Genomic DNA, 9,531 nt, shown 5'->3' with positions numbered 1-9,531 from the left:
CGACTCGTCCGACAACTTTTGCAAACTTTGCAACTTATTCATTTTCGAATTTCGTTTCTGGTGAGAAACTTTGTCAGTTCATCCACAATCCAGAATGCCAGCAAGACGAGGGTAAGTATGCAACGATTTAATTGAAAATTACCAGACGGACACAGATACGTCTAAACTATAGTGGGGCTCAGCGCTGTCCCCGGGACTTAAATGAGCGGAGGAGAGATAGACAGCCTCACTTCACAACAGCCTTGCTTGCGTTTCATCATATCGTATATCATATCATCATTAACCAGTTTTATAATTGGTTGTCTAGGACATTACATCTTCCCTCTTGACAATCAACATTCATATACAAACCGTAATACCACAGTACAAATACTTTTGTGCATCCTATTTCTTTTCTTAGTACAAAGTAATGCCAACTTTTTCAAATGTTCTGTTTATTTAAAAACAGTATGTCAGGAAAAGACCTGCTTGCTTACAAGGGACATTTTATTTTGTCATTATGCTACATTTTCACTGGGGTATTATTAAAAGGTTTGGTGAATTCACTTTAAAATAATTAATGTTGAGGACCAATATTGCCACAAGCATGAACTTAAATGTGTATTTATTTTACAATCAGTAGACCCCAAATATATTCCAATGAGTCTTTATGTTTTTTCCCATTTTAGAGTCTTGGTTTATCCTTCCTTTGGAAAGGTGAGTGTTTTTTTTGCAACTGTAATTATTTGTAACTTGTCAAAGTTTGTCTACATGTCCTTTACAAATTAAAAAAATATCTATAAATGACCCAAAAATGTAACTTATTTCAATTTAAGTCCAGAAGACTTTCCATTACGGCAGAGGCTATTGTGTTGGTCATCGAAAAGCTTCAGGCCTCAGCTAAGCTTCATGCTAAGGCTGAAGTATAGGATGACACAACTTTCTGGGGTGAAGCATGCCAGGATCTGGGAATTGCTAACGGCAATATCAATAGGAAGAGGCTTAAACATGCCTATCATCGACACAGAAAGGTAATAAAGGTTTTACTTTTACCATTTCAATATTTATTAGTATATCATGTCTTCGTAAAGAAATCCATCCATTCCTGAGCTAATTATTCATTTCAAGGTTTCCTTTGAAGTGAAGATGAAAATTCTGAGAATCACTCAAATTGTGTTTCAGATCAATGAAGCAGTGAGCCCTCCACAAAAAGCAGGGCCAGTTTCCCCACAGCCTGATTATGATACTTCATGGCCAGTTTCCCCACAGCCTGATTATGATACTTTATGGCCAGTTTCCCCACAGCCTGATTATGATACTTTATGGCCAGTTTCCCCACAGCCTGATTATGATACTTTATGGCCAGTTTCCCCACAGCCTGATGACATTACTGTAGGGCCAGTGCACCAACAGCCCAATACACATACATCGACAACTCCAGCGGAAACTGCAGAGGTAAATATATCAATGGTCAATAATGACATAATTGTTATGAAATACAGAATACTGTATCAGTTTTTTCAAATCCTGGTGATAGAAAGTTCTACAAAAGAACTGTTAGGTATCCAGTAAATAATACCCTGTGACAACAATGGTTAACGTGCATCTACTGTTATTAGGCAACTTCACAACAACTTGTTCACTGATGCTGATTATGTTTTGCTGTGTTTTGCAGCTTCATTGTACAACAGACAATGGCAATGGCTCCACAACATCATCATCAGCAGATGAAAAAGAATATGAGGAACAATTATTTTCTCATCCATTGCCTAAGCAACCCTGTTTTCTTTTTCTTACTGAAAATCAATAGAAAAAACTCAGGAGGACACAGCGTAAACGGCGTTTCACAACACTGAACTGGACAGTTTTTATTGCTAATGGAATCCGCAGCATTCATTCACATTGCAGTTTTGCATTCAAGCACCACAATGTCCAAACGATTGGGTCGACTAGAAATGCACCTGTATTTTATTGTTCAGGCTACTGTCTTTTTAATGACTGCCCTGTTAAAGTTCAGGTGAAAGTAAAAGATGAGTCATCACTCAAGGCGGTTGTGACCTTTAGTGGAGACAGAGTGTGGCACCACAGCGAAGAACTGCAAAGACGTCCGGTGCGGGCAGATGAAAGGGATGCCATAGCGGATGTCCTCACCACCAAACTGCCAAGAACATTATATTTACAAAAGTTGGATAACCTGGAAGACAGTGTTGTGGAATCCGGATGTCGAGATGAGGTTCCTACAAACGGTGTCATGAAAACGCTCTCATGCAATAGTCGGAAAAAAAACAGAAGACACTAAAACGAAATGATTAGTTTAGAAATTATGCGGGAGGAAGAGCAAGAGCAAGATTCAGAGGATGCAGTTATCCAAAAAATAATATTGCAGCCCAAAAGCATTATGCTTTGGTGTGACAAGACTCTCAACTTGTTTTATGAGCGGTGCAAATCGGACATTGTTTATTTGGATGCGACGGGCAGCATTGTGCACAAAGGAAAGGGGCAAACTGCCCTATCTATGTGTACGAAATGTTGGTGAGACATCCATCAAAAGGATCCTCCCCTGACCACTTATCTGACAAATGACCACACCACAACATCCGTGTCGTATTTCCTGGGGTCTTTTGTGACGGACTTAAGAAGACTCCACGAAAAAAGAGTGAATAAAAGGCCAGCAATGTTGATCTGTGATGGCTCCATAGTCCTCCTGCAGGCACTCTCCTACAACTTCTGTGGATTCAGCCAGGAACTGCTGTGCAAGTACTATGACATTGCAACCGGACAAGGGCAAGAGGACTCAATAGGGCTTCCGATTTTGCATCGCTGCTTGAGTCATGTGATTAAAAATGCAAAGGACCTATGCCGAAAACAGTGAGTGATTGCTGTATATGCTGAACATTTTCTAACATCATAACATGGGACATCTCTGTAAAACTTATTTTACAAGCTTTGTCCTTGCAGTGCCTCCCAACATTACCACCTGGCAATGCATGTGTTTGGCCTCATGTCCCAGGCTACAACACTAAAAGACATGGATGAAGTTGTCATCAGTGCTGCCATGGTGTTTTCCAGTTCCCACAGTGAGAGGAATGTTGAAAAACACTTCCAAAATCTCCAGAGGCCGTTGTTAATAGCAGGACATACTGGCATTGATGACACAAACATTGTGGAGCAAGACTTTGTGATATGTGATCATTGTCTCAATTGCCACCCTTTTATAGCAATAATTAATTGTTGTCATTGTTATGACTGTATTCACATCCATAATTATAGCAAAATGCAAATTGACTACAATCCTTAAGCAATGACGGTTTACATTTGTTTCCAAGATCCAACTCAAGAAAAAAAAATTCTTATTATTTTTTCTAGAATGATGTGGGACCAACACCGTTCCAACATCATTTTGAGGAAGTCATTCAGAGGGCAGAGCTTGAGCAAGATGGGGATCCGAATGTCTATTTCAGCCCAACATTCATCCCAACATTGCTGAAATACTTCCTTCCTCAGGCTGCTCTTTGGTCTGGCTTACTCCTGGGTTAGTCCTCTTCTATGGCATGTGCTTTGATAGATGTTTGTTTTAATAGCTTATTCAGTAAATAAATTAAAATTGCATTATCATTTGGCAGGTGACCTTGGACGCCACGGAATGGGTCCTGTGTATGACAGGCTTACTCAGAAGTTCAAAATAACTGCCCGTAAACCCACTCAGGTACTATAACACAAAAGATCTGTTTGAAAAATTAAAAAGCATTGCATTATTCAATCCTGGATATTACAGATTTGAATGCAAATAAGGTGAATGAAGCAATTTTTATGTTATATAGCGTACTGTACATGTTGAACTCCAGAATTACACCAATGGCTGAGGGGTAGAGTGGTCGTCCTCCAACCTGAAGGTCGGCGGTTCGATCCCCAGTCTGAACCATCTGCATGCCGAAGTGTCCTTGGGCAAGATGCTGAACCCTCAATAGCCCCCCATAGAATAACAAAGTGCTGCAAGTAGATGCACTGTATGAATGTGTGTATGAATGGGTGAATGTGAAACTGTACTGTAAAGCGCTTTGAGTGGTCTTCATCAGACTAGAAAAGCGCTATATAAATACAAATCCATTTACCATTACCAAAGACAACAAAACACAAGGAATAATTGAGAAAAGCCAGTGGGACCTAAAAAAGATCCGCTTTCAACAGAGACAGCTAACCAGACTGGACGATTTTGTACATACATACAAGCTCACACTGAATGCCCTTCTAAGGGAATACAGTGACTCCTGAAGAGGAAGAAGAAGGTAAAAAATTGAAGCTCTGATATATAAACTATACATGAAACTATTGGGATTGTTGGCTTTTTTTTTATAAAATAAGTCAAGTGAAATGTACTTCAGCAGTGCAGTAGCTGAACTATTAACATTGATTTACTCTGTTTGATCAACTGTAGACACACCGTGTGGATCTGGAGCGGTGGAAACAACGACATCAGAAGAAGAGAGGAGTTTATGTGTCCCCCCTAACAAAGCCTTTTGTTTTCAAACAGCAGAAGAAAAAGGTAAACATTTTGTAGAGCTATCTATTATCATTCCATATGTTTAAATAGCTTAAAAATGTAATCGATAAAAAGTTTGTGTCATACAGAATCTTTTTGTGTTTCTCAGACAACACAGAAAACACACGGATTGTCAACAAGCGATCAGTGTCATGCTCCATCACAGGTCATCAATTGTGGCAAAGTTACACAGGGACAGGAAGCTAATCAAAAGCATTAATGTTCAACAGCTGTAAATCAAAAGCTTATCGTTGCATTTTGTGCTTTAAACACTTCCGTGACCTAGTGAATTGCCATGACATGCAATTACCGAAACGTATTTCACCATGTTGGTGGTATGAAAGCATATAATGAAAAGCTTCCAATAATATCTAACAATTTCTATATCTAGAAACCAACAGACAAGGTCACTACCCAAATCCAATCAGACATGACAGGCCATCATGAGGAGGATATAAAGGGAAGTATTGTTCAAAGTCCAGTGGATGCTCCATCTCAGGTGAACTTAGTGTTCAAGTGTTATCAATACGTCCAATGCAATCAATGTATCTGGGATGTAAATTGTACATTTCATTCAGTGCATGTATTCATACAGGATGTGTTTAACTTATCATCTGTAAATTATTTATTTATCTACTCCAGCAAATAACTTGTATTATTTTTATGACCCTCAGCTCAAGGAATTGTGGAAAAGAAGTGACACAGAAGTGGTTGTGTCTGTGGTCCCCTCTCAAATCAGAGGGAACAGCTTCGTAATCCACCACAGTGAGCTGCGGACACTTAGACCTCACCAGTGGCTTACAGGCGAGGTATGTAGTCCTATTAATATAATAAAACAAATTACCATAAAAAAAAAAAACGAAATGACCCAAATAAAACTCTCCACTATACATTAATCTAATACCTATGTCATGCTGCTGACTAACTATAATGTGGGTGTTTAAATATATCCCCAGTCAAAACATTTTCCATAGTAGTGTACTAATGTGTGAATTTGTGATTCTGAATGTCAAGCATGTGATTGCAAAGTATTATGTAGACCTGTTTATTATGTAATTACAAATGTATATTAAATCAATTTATGATGTTTGATTGACTTTCTGTCTGTATCTCAACAATCTCTTAAGGTCATTGAGTGTCTTTTGCATCCCTTTTCCAATGAGCTCCATTTGGGGAGAATGATTTATATTCTAAATCATTACACGGCTGGTGTGATCCTCTTTGGGAAGAGAGAACAGATCAGGAGGAACACTTTGTCTAAGGTGACTTGTTTTTCTTTTGGGGATACATCCAGAGGTTTAATAACTGTCATATGTTAGCTGATGTTTGTGTGACTTTGTGTACAGTATGATAAAGCAGATACAATTCAACAGATCTATTGTAACTATAGGATATTTCCAAAAACGTCAATATAAAATGTTTTTATCAGGTTGTTCATTTTTGGATGTGTTACAGATCAACTTTGACAACTATAAAGCAATTGTGTCTTTTGTGAACATACACAATTCCCACTGGAAGCTTCTGGTTAGTAGTGATTATATTTATATTTATCTTGATTGTCTTTCATTTTCTTCTGGATGTCGTGAATAATCTTTGAATGATATTTAATGTGTTTCCAGTACATCAATGCAGCAGAAAAAAACGTGTATTTGGTTGACCCAGCACGCAGGTCCACAGAGCTGACAGACTCAGACCATGCTGCAAAAAGCTTATGGTACTTACGCAATTTCAACCATTCAGCCTATATAAATTATGTCAATTTATGTCACAATTCTGGAACAGGTAGTAAAAGGAACGTTATCAAGGAGGCAATGGTCAGAAACAGGCTTACAGTATGAAGCAACATCCGTTTCTGATGAGAGCGTAACAGCTGGCTCACCAGTACATTCAAAATAATAACAGGCACGTGTTTAGCAAGGCCAGCAAAAGCTTTGTTTTAAATTCATCTTTTCCAACATTAGAAATCAGAATGTGTTATATTGGTGTCTTAGCATTGAAGTCCAACTTCAAACTCATGTGTAATCACTGATGCTGAGTGAACAGAAGACATTCCTACTGAAAGCAAGGTTTGAGAGCAAAAACCATTGAGTGCTGATTATTCATTGCGGATATTTGAAGTTTCTTGAAAAGTTTAGAAAAAGTCTTTCACGGTATGAGTATAACATTGTTCTGTATCATGTCCCCTTCAATTTATCATGTCCCTGTTACTAGGTAAGAGGCAGGAGGCTGAAGAAGCATGTTAGGAGTTTAATTGTCATTGCAAAAACAAAAAAAAAACACTACAGCCAACAAGGCTTTCTAACTAAGTTACGAGGCAACCTTCAATCTATTATGTAGAAATAAAGAAATGAAAAGAGAAAAGAGGTAATCATTGAACACATCAAATTCAAAGGAGGTGTTCTGCAACACCCACTGCAGCAGGATGGAGATAGCTGTGGGGTACTTGTTATCATGGTAAGATTAATATTTATTGAAATGTTAAGATTTTCCAAAATAACTATAAATTTTGCATTTAGGATTTAATCTGTTTTACAGTATTTCCAACCGCCACATTTGGCAGACTTTGAAAATTATCCAAAGTACATAACTTATTGTGTCATTGTTTAGATGGCAAACGCAGTCATGGAGGCCTTTCCGAAAATACCAAACATTGCATTTGGTACAACAAAGACAGAGATGGTACATCAGCGTAAACATTACGCTCTGCAAATACTTAAAGCCTCAGGTGGTTGAGGAGTGTTTTTAGTCATTATGTGATATTGTAGTAGTCAACGTCTTAAATGTGTATTTGTATTTTAGTGTTTGACATAGATAACAACTGTGCCATGTGCTCAGCGACAAAACCACCAGGTCCAGGGCCTTCCTTCACTGACTGGGTATGTTTTGTTTTTTTACTCTTGTCATTGTTTGTTTGTGCATTTTGTACATTTTAGAGATGACAGGAAACGAGGGTAAAGAAAGATGGGAAATTACATGATACAAAGGTCTCTGGCCGAAGTCATTCTCATAGATTTCATAAAAAGGTGGCTAAGTCAGCCTTGTATTTCACATATATACTTTTTTCTGTTAGACAGTATGTGAATGCATTGCAACACACAAATCCCATCAAATCCGTATTAATCTAAATTCCCTGTTGTAATCACACAAAAATTTTGGTGTAAAATATATAAAAATGTCTGTTCACATTTCTGTTAACAAATGGACACAAACCAAAACGTTTTGGTGATTGTTATTCTTCATTGTCCATCGCTGTCTCTCCAAAATGTTGCTCTTTGCTATTATCAGCAGCATGCTACATCCAATTCAATTCAAGCGTTTATTGTCATTAAACAGCTGTACAACGAAACTTAAGTGCAACTCCTCTCAGTAGTACAAAGAGACAATAACAGTTGACTAATTAAAATAACAATGAAGAAATATGACCATGACAACAGCAATGTAGTATTTGGTTAAAGCATGGTAAAGCTCGTAAACATGAATAAAGCCTGCTAGTGTGGTGAAACATTTGAAATGATTACTAAGCAATTAACCTCTGTCTGTATTAAAGGTGGGAAATTTGAATTTTTACAGATTCAGTGTGACAGATGTAGCCGGGGGTTTCATGCCCAGTGCCTCCAGATGGACACAGCCCAGCTTCAAAATGTGCAAACCGCTGACTGGAATTGCTGTCTGTGTCAAAAATAATTCCACAATCAGTATGTGCTATGTCATTTTTTTTTATATGTGACACTGTTTTCTTCGTCTGTGTATGAAAGGGTCGCCTAAAACACATATTTTGCCTTTCATAGTATTACCAGCTGCAAAAGCAACGATGGTATTGTTTTCACTTTGTGAGTCTGTGTGCAAGTCCCCAGGTGTTTATATTGCTATCTCTCTGTGGACAGATTTTCTCATCCCAATAGCAACCGTGAACGATGCAGTCACAAAACTTTACAGGTGTTTATTTTATATCAAAGTGAAGGCCGCGTTTGAAGATGGGTGTGGCCCAACAATGGCCCCTGAATTACGAGGTTAAAAAGAAGGGGTTGATCAGGACTTTACGCCCCTTAACCAATTTAACGTCATGCCTGTTTAGGTTTTCTAATTTTGTTTTCGTTGAGTGATGTTTTGTGTTTTTACATAAAGGTTTGAGGTTCCCATTTTATACAAAATGACATAACAAAACGTTTTACCTTGTTATAAAGAACAAAGCTTTTGACAACTACTCCAGTGCTTTATTTATGAAAAGTATTTTTTTCCTCCATTGTTGGCGTTATGTATGTATTTTGTTATATATTACCTGTACTTACAAGTTTTGCAATGGTGAAATGGTGATAAATAATCAAGCTCAAAGGGAGCAAAGGAGCCACAGTTGGTGCCAATTCAAAAAATATTATAAAATACAACACTACTAATTGAACAGAGCATAATTCATAGGAAAACAAATTTTATTTGTAGTGTAAAGGGGTACCCCTAAGCATTATCCCTATAAAAGGATAAGATGATAAACAAAATGCTCGCCATAATTAACATATACAAAGCGAGTCTTTCACGCTGCGATCAAAAGAAATTGAAAAGACATCACTTTGGCAAGATTGATTTTTACATATGGGTGCGGCTGGAAGAGAGGGTAGGACAGTTACAGATTCCAATAAAAGGGACTAGTCATAGGAGTGGGAATAGAAGCATATCAGTCTCACTCCGGAATTATTGAGCAAACTGTTTTTATAGTACTTAGTAGAAATATCCAGAAATTATGTATTACACAGTAGAAATGTTGCACTTTACTTTGAAAAATCTCTTAATCTATACAGTAAAAATGTCTGATAGTCTGTGTGTGGGTAGCCTGAGAGGTCCTGGACACAGGCATATCAGTCTCTCTCTGGAATTATTGAGCAAAGTCTTTTTATAGTACTTTGAAATATCCAGAAATTACCTACTTGAAGCTACAAATGTGTAACTTTTATTTAGTAAAATTTCTTCATTGATTCATTGATTCGTAAAAATGACACAGGTAAGACAATATATACTTT

At 37.6% G+C, this 9,531-nt stretch overlaps 1 long non-coding RNA gene across 1 annotated transcript; it reads left to right on the top strand.

Moving 5' to 3' along the window:
* Positions 1 to 5,254: 5,254 nt before the first annotated feature.
* On the top strand, positions 5,255 to 6,042 carry LOC132998193 (uncharacterized). The gene is made up of 3 exons (XR_009677981.1): positions 5,255 to 5,328; positions 5,647 to 5,781; positions 5,975 to 6,042. It is a non-coding gene; the product is annotated as an uncharacterized LOC132998193 (long non-coding RNA).
* The last annotated feature ends 3,489 nt before the right edge of the window (positions 6,043 to 9,531 follow it).

The sequence above is a fragment of the Limanda limanda genome, chromosome 3 (assembly GCF_963576545.1).
Source record: "Limanda limanda chromosome 3, fLimLim1.1, whole genome shotgun sequence".
NCBI lineage: Eukaryota > Metazoa > Chordata > Actinopteri > Pleuronectiformes > Pleuronectidae > Limanda > Limanda limanda.
This window is presented reverse-complemented; position numbering and strand designations above follow the sequence as displayed.